The sequence below is a fragment of the Bombus vancouverensis genome, chromosome 11 (assembly GCF_051014615.1).
Source record: "Bombus vancouverensis nearcticus chromosome 11, iyBomVanc1_principal, whole genome shotgun sequence".
In the NCBI taxonomy this organism is placed as follows: domain Eukaryota; kingdom Metazoa; phylum Arthropoda; class Insecta; order Hymenoptera; family Apidae; genus Bombus; species Bombus vancouverensis.
In genome coordinates this window covers 6,901,528-6,914,551 of record NC_134921.1, presented here as the reverse complement: position 1 = coordinate 6,914,551, position 13,024 = coordinate 6,901,528, and the positions used below count along the sequence as shown (strand labels likewise).

At 38.5% G+C, this 13,024-nt stretch overlaps 1 protein-coding gene across 10 annotated transcripts in view; it reads left to right on the top strand.

Moving 5' to 3' along the window:
- Positions 1 to 13,024, top strand: part of Ca-beta (Calcium channel protein beta subunit) — a 97,235-nt gene that overhangs the window by 51,191 nt on the left and 33,020 nt on the right. The window lies entirely within an intron of this gene.

The following is a 13,024-nucleotide window of genomic DNA, read 5'->3' as shown; positions in this document are numbered from 1 at the left end:
GACGATTTCGTTGATGGAACAGAATTACGATTATTATGTTGATCGTAGGTGGACGAATGAAGCGATTTCCGAATCGATGAAAACTACCTCCGTTGATGTGCGATAGAGTGGAAGTGTTCGTCGATTTTGTAAATAGGATTGATAAAACGCGTCGTCATTCTTGATAGTAGGATGACTTTGCTGGAGTCATTGCTAATGCCATCGCGTATACGCTTATTTGAAACGATGTACGCAAATCAAGACATTTAAACGTCGTCGTTAAAACGAACAGACTTCTATATTATTCTGGATGTTATTTCAAGTATCTATAGAATCTTGTAAGCAAATTAAGCGATTGATTAATTTATTTATTAGCTTCCATAACCTCTTCGAATCTTTATCTTCGTTGGAAAATGTTTCAAACTTTTGTTGTAAAAAGGTCTCGCTTAACATGCTAATATTGCTAAACAGACATCGCTAAATATTCTGGAAACTTTTCAGACTATTTAGTAGAAGAATTAAGTTCTGATAAAAGTCGCTGACAACTCCAGCAAGATTCCACCCTCTTCAATTCCTTCCTCTAAATATTTATTCTTATTAAAGAAGGTTTCGTACGTTTGTACAATACCGTAGCGATATTAACAAAGTGTACTAGAATTTTTCCAGATTTTTTGAAACATCGGAAGGATTAGACTGGAACGTGAAAGGTCCAGTTTGCTCACAGAGGGTTGATTTGCCTAAAATTTCTCCGCTGCCTTTGTGGCTTTTCAATTTTCCAACCTTAACGAACTTTGAATTAACGAGAGTTAATTCCATGCGATTTACTAGGAGTTGGCGAGTACATACAGAGAAAAAGAGAGGAGGTGAGTGGAGCGCGCGTTCTACGATAACGAGACTCGATAATTTTCACGTCGACGCAGCTCTCCATCAAAAGCGATTACTTTTCAAAGAAAATAAGCGTGGCCGCGGGTAACGCCCACATTTCGGGTATAACTCACGACAAGTCCTTGGCATTAAATATGTAAATGTTCCAGAGGAACGACAGCAGCGGGCGTTTAATTCGTCGGTGAATCGGCAATCGCGTGGACATCTCGTCAATTGGATTTCGGTCGGCGTTCCATGAAACCATTGGCCGGTAATTAGGTTGCGCATAATGATAACTGGACAAACACGTTGTCGGTTGTGTTACGTTTGTGTTGGCCGCGCGATTCCGTTCTTTTACGCATGTACGTGTGTGTTTGTTTGCAAAAAGACAGACACTCTCGTCGGCGACCGATTAAATTATTATTCTTGCAAGAAGCTCGTTAATAGCGCAAAAGAAAAATACGCGGTTGCGCGCAGCTTGTCGTCGATGGAATTGCTCCGATCTTAATTGCCGCTTCTAAGAATCGGAAAGGAAAAGTCGAAGGGCTCGTTCGCGCACTTCGTTCTCCGGCCACATCTTTTTTCGACGACCATCACATTTGCACATTAATGAACGACTGCTTGATTTATCGCTTTGTTCTTCTCTTTTTTTTCAACATCTCGCTTGCCTTTACTCCTCGTACGTGTGTAATTCGCTTCCTCGTTTGGATCCGACGAAATTTGATTTTTACGTTATACTGCGTCACGCCGATACTTTTTATCTCTCAAAAGAGAAAAACACGCTTTTGACGATTTAACGACTTCCGCTTTTTTTTTTTTTTTTTAAATAAAGGATCATGTTGGCTGACAAACAATGAGAAAGAAATACGATCAAAGTATGATCACTGGGAAATACGAGATTGGCTTGCAACGGGTTTCTACAATCAAACGAAATAGAAGATGTGGACGAATCTTGTTTTGTTAGTCATGTCCGCTATGTGTATTAAAAAACATGGACCTAATTAAGCTGAGGGCAAGGTTTCTGTGAGAGCAATTAATTTACTGAATCGAGTACTCTGCTGTTAATTCAGTTTCTTTCATCGTGTTCGGTTTCGTCTCTATAAATTTCTCGACACCATGAAACATCCTGTGCCTATATGGTATTCCTTTATCGATCGACTTTTCCATTAAAATATATTCAAAATACAAAAATATTCAGTATCGAAAGAATTTTTTACTGAAATATTTACGACGTAACACAAACCCTCGCATGTACGATTCTTACGTATAGAACGAAACGAAATGACTCATAAAACACTATGAATTGGTGTGTACGGAATAGTCAACAAGGCCATACTTGAGACATTAAACTGGTTAGTCGTAAACAGCTCGGTGGAATCAATTACATCGAGCGTTGTCACAGTCCTCGATGTCTTTCCTTCTATTCAAAAGAGGTTTCAGCTTTAATCCATAAAACTTAAATATATAAAAAATCTCAAGGTGGCAGGAAACGTTAATAAAATTATAACCGGCATCACTTCACGAATATTCCTACGAATATTAAAATTACACAGAGCAAAATATTTAAACTTCATTCGTGAAGTTGAAAGAAGTAGAAGGAGAAGCTTTGGAAAGAGAAGGAAATACTAGGAATAAGTTAATGAGATTACAATTTCATGATCTTTACGACTATTGAAATTTTACGAAGCAAGGGATTCAAACTTTCAACCATAAAATCGAAAAGAAATAACAATTCTCAAAGGAGGAAAAGGAGAATTAATAAACTTCTAACTTTGTAGATTCTACGAATATTAATGCCCCACGGAGCAAGAGATTCAAACTTTAATCAGTAAAATTGGAAAAAAATACAAATTCTCAAGAGGAGAGAGAATTAAGAAAAAGTTAATGAAATTATAACATCGTACGTTTTACGAATATTAAGATTATACGGAGCAAGATTGCGTAATCGCAGTGTTCGACGATGATCTTATTTAGTGATTTTCTTTCTCGCCGGCAAGCTACGCGATGATCGTGCAGGCGCGTGCAAACGCGTCTGCGTGCGCCGCATTTACGTGCCAATGACTGTAAACAGCGAACGAGCGGAGTAATTTGTGCGGCACGCGCGTGTCTGAGTACTCGTGCCAATCGTGTTATAGTAACGAGTGCAGGGCTGATTCCAGTTATTCGAGAGGTATCGAGCGTTTTTTCGCTAGCGACCACGTTTGAATTTCCGTCTATAGTGATTTCAGTCCTTCTGTTCAATTTATGGAAGGTCACACGTTCAATTAATTAATCCTGCTCGATCCCATCCTGTGGTCACTTGAACGAACAGTAATCGTTACTTTATCCATGTCATCCTGACCATTAAGTGGATCGATCGCGTGTATCAACTACATTATCAACAAGATTAAACGTAGAAAATTTCTCTGAAGAACGTTAAAACGAAAAGCAGAAACAATCAACGTTTAATTTAAATTCGAGAAATTGAAAGAGCAAATCCATAAGATCGAACGTTTACCGATAAATCGTGTCTCGGATATAATGGCGACGATAAATCGGTTTAAATGCAGAAAATAAGTGTTGCACGGCCGTGAAGAAGCGATCGGGAGATCACGAGAGAATTCGCAAGGCACCGCGGAAAAATATTGCCTCGTTAATGTTTGTACCAGCACTTTCGGCCACTTGCTTCGCTTATCTGTCGCTCCATTTGCATGAGAAACTGCAATCTCGACGCGATATTCCTCGGAGTCCGGCAGTGATTAGAGGAGCCTAAATGCGAGGGGCGTCTCTGGACCGCGGCGCGACGGAGAGAAAGATCACCGTGTTCCACACGTTCGTCCGTTCGTCGTCCTCGTGTTCCTCCCCGGGAGAAAGGGAGGAGCGCCGCGAACCGAATAACTCCTCGTGTTACCTTGGACATTAAACGGTCATAAAAAGTTCCGACCGCGTCGGCCTATTGCAATAAACACACAGCAACTGGCGACCAACGTGGTTCTCCAAGTTCGTGGACACTCGCTCGTCCACGAATCTCATGACGAATTGTTGAAATGATATTTCTTAATTTATTATAATATTAGTTGTTTACGGTTGAAATAGCATTTTATTTCGTTGCTTAGCTAGGTAATTTTAAAAATTACCCGCGATTTGAATATATTAAGCGGATCGATAAGTTTTATTCCTCTTCCTTTTTTATAAGGAAAAAAGTCAATTGACAGAAATGTCAATTAAGCAGCCTTCCTGACGTTTCATCTGTTTTGACAATTTGTTTGCTTCATCGTTGTTGAATCTTTCATTCTTGTAACTAAAATATTCTGCCAGTTTGTCTTATACGTAATAAAATATACGCCATATTTTATCTGTCTGTGATTTATGAAAATCTTCAAGTAAAGTTGTACATGTGCTATATTTAAAATCTGATGACGAAATTTCCAAATAGACTTAATATTTTCACGCTTCCCAATCTTCAATAATTTATGCTATTAACAATGATTTATATTATTTTATATCAGCCAATATTAACGATATCTACGTTAACAGATTTCAATAAGATTCAAAGGAATATTTCACATCTAACAAATTAAAAACAATAAAAAGAAAGAAAGTGTCGAATCCAGTTCCACAGAGTATTAAAGGTTTAGCCGTATCTCCAACTCCGCTATATGAATACCATCCTACGTGTCTTCCTCCACCGTACACCGTAATTAATCTTGCTTAAAAATTGAATATCCACACAACCATTATTATACCCGGGTGAATAATCCATGTAGACGGTGGGAAAAGAAAAAAGATTGAGTTTTCGAGTTTCCTCCGATACAACACGAAGGTTCTCGCTTCGTACAAAAATGGTACCTCGATGAATCTCCATCCGCCTCCGTGGTTCCTCCGGCACACCGACGTACACTTAGATTGAACGGTGGTCACGTTACACCCACGTATGCAACGTGTGTCCATGCAACGATCGTATACGGTTTGTTGGTTAGTGTTGAGGCTTCGGAGGCGGGCACGATGCTTAGAAGGCTATAAAAAGAGAAAGCTGGACGGTATAGAGGCATACACGCACTTACACACTGGCGTATAATCGACGGTGGGTGTGCAACAGGATCGTGTAAGTGCGAGCTGTAAAACGTACGACAGGATTATCCTAAGACCGTTTCTTAACTGCCAGCGCGCATTGGTCGTGTTTCCTACCCAGAAAAATAAACGGTATAATAAAATTTTTCGGGGATACGCTTTTATGAAATTGCGATAAAAACTCTGGCCAGCAGTCGGTCGAAGGGGATTTTTATGTAATTCGTCCGAGTAGATGGGTGTACAGATCGAGACTCTCATCCTCGTTTTGCGGCGGTGGTGGATCGTAAAATTCTACGAAACGACGAAATTTCGTACAAAGTCGGCGCAATAAAAGAGTTTCCAGGCGTCTCAGGAATCTACTGGCCGATTTCACGAACTACCAGCCCTTCGTTTAACGAACCGGCACCGCGTGTAATTCTTGTAGAATACTAGGAACAGAAAGGATCTTACCGATCTCGGAATTTGCATAAAACACCGGAACGATTTCTTTGAACGAAATCACGGACGAAAGTAGGTAACTACAAGGAATCTATGCCGGCGATGAAAGTGAATAACGAGCTGGGGCCAGATTGTTAGGCACAGAAAATCTTTCGATCGACTTACGGTATTTTTAGAATTTTACATAGCCGATATGCTTTGCTATTTCTGATTATTCCGACTTTGGCCAACTTGTAACGTCATGTATGTAAATACATTATCGTTCGTAATTAGAGAAATTTAAATTTACAAAGATGAATAGAATGTACGCGATACGCAAAAATGTACAAAGCACCTGAAATAAAATACTCGTTACGATATTTAATGAGGAAAATAGATCTTTGTACTTCTTCGGTTTTGCTCATAAAAATATTTGCATAAAAATCTGCGATCTATTATTCAAAACAGTATCAACAACCAATGGAGTATTTGAATAATTTAAACGAAGTCTAGAGACGAAATAGAGGATCGATATAATCGATAATTGATCAAAAACAATATCCATTATTCCACTAAAGAATCGTATGTGTTAATATTGGAAAGGAACCCTTATTTAGCTTTTATATTGCATTTGAATATTTATTTTATATCCGTGATAAACGTGAAGTAAAATATAAATCGTTCGAATAATTATGAGTGGTACTATATATAGTTGGTTGCTTAATAGCGAAGCATGTCGTGCGCCTAGAGCAACGACCAGCGTAATTATCGGGCTGTCTCCCACCTTTCTTGATCCAGCGTTACGCTATTCACCGCCACGCTGACACCACGAACACGGAACAACGAACAACTTAAAAGAGAGGGGGAGAGGGAGAGAGAGAGAGAGAGAGAGAGAGAGAGAGAAAGATCGCCAGTGACCCACAAAATTAGGATCCTCGCGAGACGCGTATAATTATTATAGTGGGTCATATTCATTGTACAGACTCGCCTGAAGATGACAGGGATAATGAGCAGCGTTCAGCGAGCCCGTATAATTATTCGACCGTAGAATTATCAGGTCTGGAATAATTGGTGATAATTCTCGCAATTTGTATTGTTCCAACGCGACGATGTTTTAATAAATCGTTCTCGCCTATTAGGTATGTTTCCCATAGAAACGAGTGTTTCGCCTATTTTACAATAATATCGATTCTATGTACACTCCCATTCATAAATAATATTAGCACATTGTTTTATGCAACTGATACGTCACAAAATTTTCTTCATGACATTACAACAACGAAAGTTACAAATTACGTTAAATTTTATAATGAAATTTTACTAGTTACGATTCGCCTGATTATCCTATTCGATACAAAACTGTAAATTTATAGAAGCAAGTTGATAACTATGTGGCGGATAAAAAGAGAGTTTTGCGTTTCGTCCCGGGACTACCGGTGGACTCGTCGGTAAGGCTATGTTCGGTAATCCCTGCCTTAGACGTAGAGAGGGAGTCTCGCTAGGTGCGGTATTTGTATCATTCGCCCGTATATTCGACCGCTAGCGAAATAAACAGACTCGTTGTCGTCGTAGCCCTCTGGTGTTGGCGGTTGGTACCCGCGGATCGCCCGGGAGGTGTTGCGCCGCGTTGATGCCTCGACCTGTCGACGTCCTATTGATACCGATCCGCCACATCTATTTAGAAGCCGTAACTTGTCAATTTATTAATAATATTAGTTGGTAAATTATTGTTCTAGAAGCTTCTGCTAATTTCATAGTTGTACCATGAATTTATTGGAAATTTGAAAATTCTAAAATACATAGAATATTTATAACATGCAGAAATATCTACAATATCTAAAACAGAGTACTCTCATTGTAACATTTGGCGGATGAAGAAATCTTTGCTCAATTTCTACTCTAGTTCTGTTCTTCTATACAAATATAAATTAGTCATTAATAAGTTTTAACAACTCTCGTAATGATTTTTCAAGTTTATGCCCGTCCTAATATTTCTGAACAGGAATGTATATTTTTCATCCAAGTTACGCTATTTCGAGGTAATCGGGTCTACCTCGAACAGTCGCCTGTCGTCCTTAATCATTCGATTGGATCTAATTCGCCTTCATATGATTCTCCGTCCCGTCGTCTTCGTTGTCGGTTCAAGGGCGAGTAACAAACCATGTACGCGACGCGACGTTTCATTTCTCTGTGGAATTATTATCGAACGATGGTAATATAAAATTGGAAGATTTTCGAGAGATCTTATCGAGATACAGAGAGTTGGGTTTTTAGGGAAAGGGACCTTTCGAAAGGGAACTCTGTCAGGTGCTTGCCATCTGCCGTCTGTCGACTGTCCGTTCAGGGAACTAAAACCTACTACGAGGACCCTGTTTATCGCTGCCAGCCGAAAACAGTAAAGTTTGCTGTTGTTCTTCGAACCTGGTAACTCGAGAGGATCGTGGCCGCACGAGTAAATTGACACGGCCGGAATACAATTAGAATTTCCGGGTTCTGAAAATTATCTGACACTTCTAAATAGTGAATACACTCTATGTTATATAAAGATCTTTAGCACAAGAGAGATAGATAACGTACACAGGCTCATGAATGTATTCAAACATATAGCACAGAAGACTTTTATGAATATGTTATGAGTGTTATACGAAACTTTTTTGAAGTTTCATTGATATTATAATGAGATACGACTATCGTGTGGTTATATTAATAAAATCTGAAACCAATCTGAAAATGTCTGTCATACGAAAGGTACAACATATTTATTCTACGTTTGTTTGAAATTTTACCGATTATATTAATATTCACATTCGACGATACGAATATCTTCGTGAGTCGGTGTATTTCAATCTGGACGAAACTTTCGTGGCATAAAAGAGAAGAACGATCGAGCCATCGTTTTAAATGAAAATATTTTGGACACGGGAAATTTTGCATTTGGAATATAAAGCATGCCAGATATATACCAGTGTGTATTCGGGATACAGGGTACCATGTATTTAGGCCACCCTGTACAGAGCAATTTGTACAAGACACCGTGTATACAGTTATATAGAGCTATATAGAGCACGCTATATAGGCTACTATATGGAGTGTATATAGAACGTTCCGCATAGAACACTCTAATTATATCAAACTCTGCAATAAGCGGGACGTTGTGCGTTATACGATGTTCCTCCCATTAACGATCTATTCTGTACGATAGGAATCGTATGTAATCTGCTATAAAGTAATGGAAACATTCCATCTCATGTAACCTCTAGTTGATTATCCAAGTACGAAAGAAGTATTAAGTCGCTTGGAAATGTATTCTATATTCTATACAATACATTATAAAAAATTCTAAGGTACTTCAAACTTTCCACTCTGCATGTATTCTGTATTTAGCACTTCAGGTATAGAACGAACTATTTGTCATCTGTCCTTCATGCCTCAAATAGCATTTCTGTCAGAGCAATTCGTACTACAAAAACTATTCTATACGGAAAAGACCCTACTGCAAATAACACTTCAAAGTGCTTCAAACGCATCATCTTGCGCACACTATCAAACGCTGCAAGTCTACAGAAGAACTACCCATTAGTATTTTCACATTGCAGATTGCATCCCTACCGGAACAACTCGTTTTATAAAAACTATTATACCCAGAAAAGTACTCCACAGTGCCATTGCATGCACTCTTCGTCCAATACAAACTACCATCGACAAATAGGAGGAGTTATCACCTATTGCAAATTCACCACCGTGTTGCAAATCGTATTTGTATCAAAACGTCTCACTTTATAAGCGATATTGGATCCAAAATACGATACTCCAAAGTACTCCAAATCATTTTATGTATCCTCCGTAAAATATGCATATGTACTTATGCCAGTAAATGGAAAGAGATGTCCGTTACCTATTCTCCATGAGTCAAGTGGCATTTGCGTCAGCGCAACCGAAATTACCGAACTTTTAATTTCTTAATTGCATTGGGAGAGCCTAATTTAATAGAGGGAACGGAGTTGGTATTAGAAGAGCGATTACGCGAGTAACACTCGTTTGTCGCGATTATCGCGCACTCGCCTCTCGAAGAAAATAATTTTAGGCCTCGCGATAGCGATCGTCCGCTAATTCGTCGCAATCGAGAACAATTTACGGCTCGACCTTCGTTTATTGCCGCCGGTGCAGCGTCGCAGCTGCGATCCGTGTCACGGAATCGTCTCGCGTGTCTCGCGTGCCTCTGGAAAAGCATCGACAGGATCGGCTCGTGCTCTCTCGACAGAACGAACCGGCCTGAAAGGGTACCAGTAGGGGGGAGGGGCAGAAGTGGTAATGGCTAGAGATGCTAAATCCGCGCCTCTTCGCTCAACACGATGGATAGAAGCGGCCTACATTTCCGGAGACGAAGCGACGTGATGATGCAACCGCGAGCTAAAGCGTATACAGGTGCGGGTGCACGCTGTTTCGCTTGGAAATGAAATTTAGAATGATACATAGACCGCATTCCGACGAATGCAGGAGAACCTCGATGTAAATAAAAGAGAAACACGAGTGTTTTGCGGAAGAACGTTGGCATTTGCGGTACTGAATGATTAAGGGAGAGAGTTTCATGTTTCTGGGGTTGAGGGTCCACCGTTTAAAAGCTGACTGTGTAGATGTTTGTTCGCTGGTTGTTTATTTAGGGCGGTAAGAAGCTTTTTAGTTTGGCTTTTTAAACACTTTGTCTTTGAAATTTTATCATCCATGTTAAATAGGAATGTAGGTATTTTTAACATTTGGAGTTGTATCGATTTCTTGGTTTGGTATATTGATATTTTGTATTCAGGATTGTATGAATTTTTTAGTTAAGTACTCTATTTTTTAAATATTAGGGGAGATATTTAGGTATCTCTAGTGCTTAAATTGGTGGCTTAGTCTTTACAGTCAGGTTTAATGTTTGTGATACTAGGAATTTGTTGAATAGCTACTTTTAGAGTTTGGAATATTATTAGTTTTATTGTTCGATATTGTTGACATTTGGAATAGTGTAGTGGAGGAGTAAATAATATTTGCAATGGAACGAACTTTTCTGTTAAATATTCTTGATATGTGGTACGTTATTATCATTTGGTACATAAGTTTAATTTTTAATTGACCGTCCTTTGAAGTTAATTTGGAGTTTGCATTTAGTACATTTTTAATACATTTTGTCTTTTGAAGATAATTTGAAGTTTACCTTTAGTACATTTGAAACAATATGAATTTTCCAATTAGATATTTTTGTTCTTTAAAACGTTGCAAATTAGATATTTTTTTCATCATTTTTCCTCATTTATCTTCTAAGTTCAATTTTCAACTGTCCATTCAAAAAACTTTATCCCAGTGTCCAAGATGATTCAGAAGATAAGAACCCATCCACTTGAAGCGATTCGTAGAAAACGGTGAAGATTCGATGAACAGATAGTCCATGAAAAACGTCCAGTACAAAGAAGAAGTTAGCAGTTGTAATTACTATGGAAATGGGAGTGAAGATGTCGAGGAACTAGTGAATAATTAAAACGACAAACGTTTTGGTAAGCACCGCTCAAAAATGCTGTGAATTCATTCGGTAGAGAAGTAACGAGTTTCGGTGGTTGTACATTTAAGCATTGATTCTTTCGACACAGAGGGAGACGCTCCCGTTCGATGACAATAGAGAGAGGCGATTATTCAAAGAGCCTCCGGCTTGATAGCAATCCCGCTAATAGGTTTTTCAGATTCTTTTCTGGCAAAGCAAAGATTCGTTGAACAATATACCATTCAGTTCTCGCGGAATAATAACAGCAATTTTGAAATGAAAAACACAGATATGTGGCTGTTTGAGTTTCAGTTATAATTTGTTCATCTTACAGTCTCTTAATTCTATAGTTTATGGATTCTGCGTTATAATTGTCAAGCCTTCAAGAGAGGGAGTGAAAGAAAAGTGTTCTAGAATATTAATATAAAAATGTATAATAAAACTCTGTCGACATTGTAGACGTCGTTCTGCTGCTTCGAGTCATCTGACGGTCTGTTCAGTTTTCCATAATACTTTATGTTATACTTGCTTTATCGTAGGTCGGTAAAAGAGGATTCTATATCGCCGATATTCTTTCGGCGGGAAATAGGAACATTCGTAGTTCTTAGTTTGCTTAGTCGACCACAAGCGGCGGCTACGCATTGTACGAGGCGCCTCCATTCCAACGAATCTCTAGTTACCTTCTTAAGGAAACTGAAGATCGATTTTTCTCGCGTCTCTGACCAAACGTTATTATCGAAATAAATACGTTCGACAATCAGTCTTCAAGCATAGATTACATGAATCATAAGAAACCAAACAAGAGAAATTTATTGAAATAATCATTAATACTACTGCGATAATTTTCGCGATCAGAATAGACATTTTCACTTTTCAACTTCGCATAAAATTTTATTTCGAATGTTGTAAAGTGATTCGACATTGAAGTTCCATTTGACGGATAGCGGTTCGTCATGTAAAGGAATTTTTTTTTCAGAAACAAGCCACGCACAGTGCCAAAGGTTACTGACGTCTATTGGCACAAAAACTTTAAGGCGCCATCGTGTGGCTCGTCTACACTTTAAGGTTTGGCATTTGAGGTCGAAGAATCCTTATTTAAATAATTCAGTTCCCTTATTTACCCTCCGGCGTTTTATCACTATCAGACGTTTCGCCAAAAATCTGAGCAGAGAAGAGAAGTGTTTCGATTCCGTTGAAAACAGTGTTAGGTTATACTAGATTGTACTTTCATTCAGCTGGATAAGAAAAAGAAAGGAGAAAGGATTAACGACGATTAGAAAAATCACTGAAGTCGCGTCTTGACCCCAGCGGCAAAACAAAAAGCTGACCTAGTTAAATTCTTGACAAGCTGGCGGAAAAGCGAGCGTTGACAGTGAGCCGCTGAATCTGCATTCCCCGTGTCTGATTAAAACACTAGTAATTAGACCTTGCAGCGCGAAGAATTTCAATTTAATGTCGCGCGTAACTCTAAATCCTGGAAAAATATCCTTCCTTCCTGGTTTAATATCTTTCGCCGGAAGGGAAATCAGTTTAAAAACTTCTTGCGCTGCGAGCGCAATCTCGAATCTTCCTCCTCTAATTTTTTATTGTTACATTGGATTATTTCATTTCTCATTTGTTACACCTCGTTTCGTAATTGTTAAATATTTTGAATTTTTATCTTGAAATATTTAATTTAGGTGACTTAATGGTAATTCAATGGTCGAAAATGGGAACGGAGAATGATTTGATCAGGCTTCAGTCGCATGGATTTCCTCAGCTTACATACTTAGTAATAATTTAAACACACAAGGCCAAATTATAGTAATTGTGTAGTATGATGAATATTTTGTTAAAGAAAATTGGGATATGCTAAATTGAACTAGATTACAAATTCTAGAGTATTTTTTTGTGCTTTTGTATAACAGCTCTTCAGTTATAGAAGCTAATAATCATATAATGTTACAGATATTTTTGTTCTTTTCCTGTAGATTTAAGAACGATTCTCACGTAAGAATCTCATGACGTGAAAGTCTCGAGACGAGCGAAACTTGAGAATCGCCAGAATTTCTGAATGAAAAAACAAAATGATTTATGCGTCTGTGGGAATAAATAGGATGGTGACACGAAACTACAAGCCGGTTTCATCGATTTTCACGTCAAAAACAACAATATCGTAGGGATTATTTGCCTTGGCGTTGGTCTGTTCAGCTTTGACAA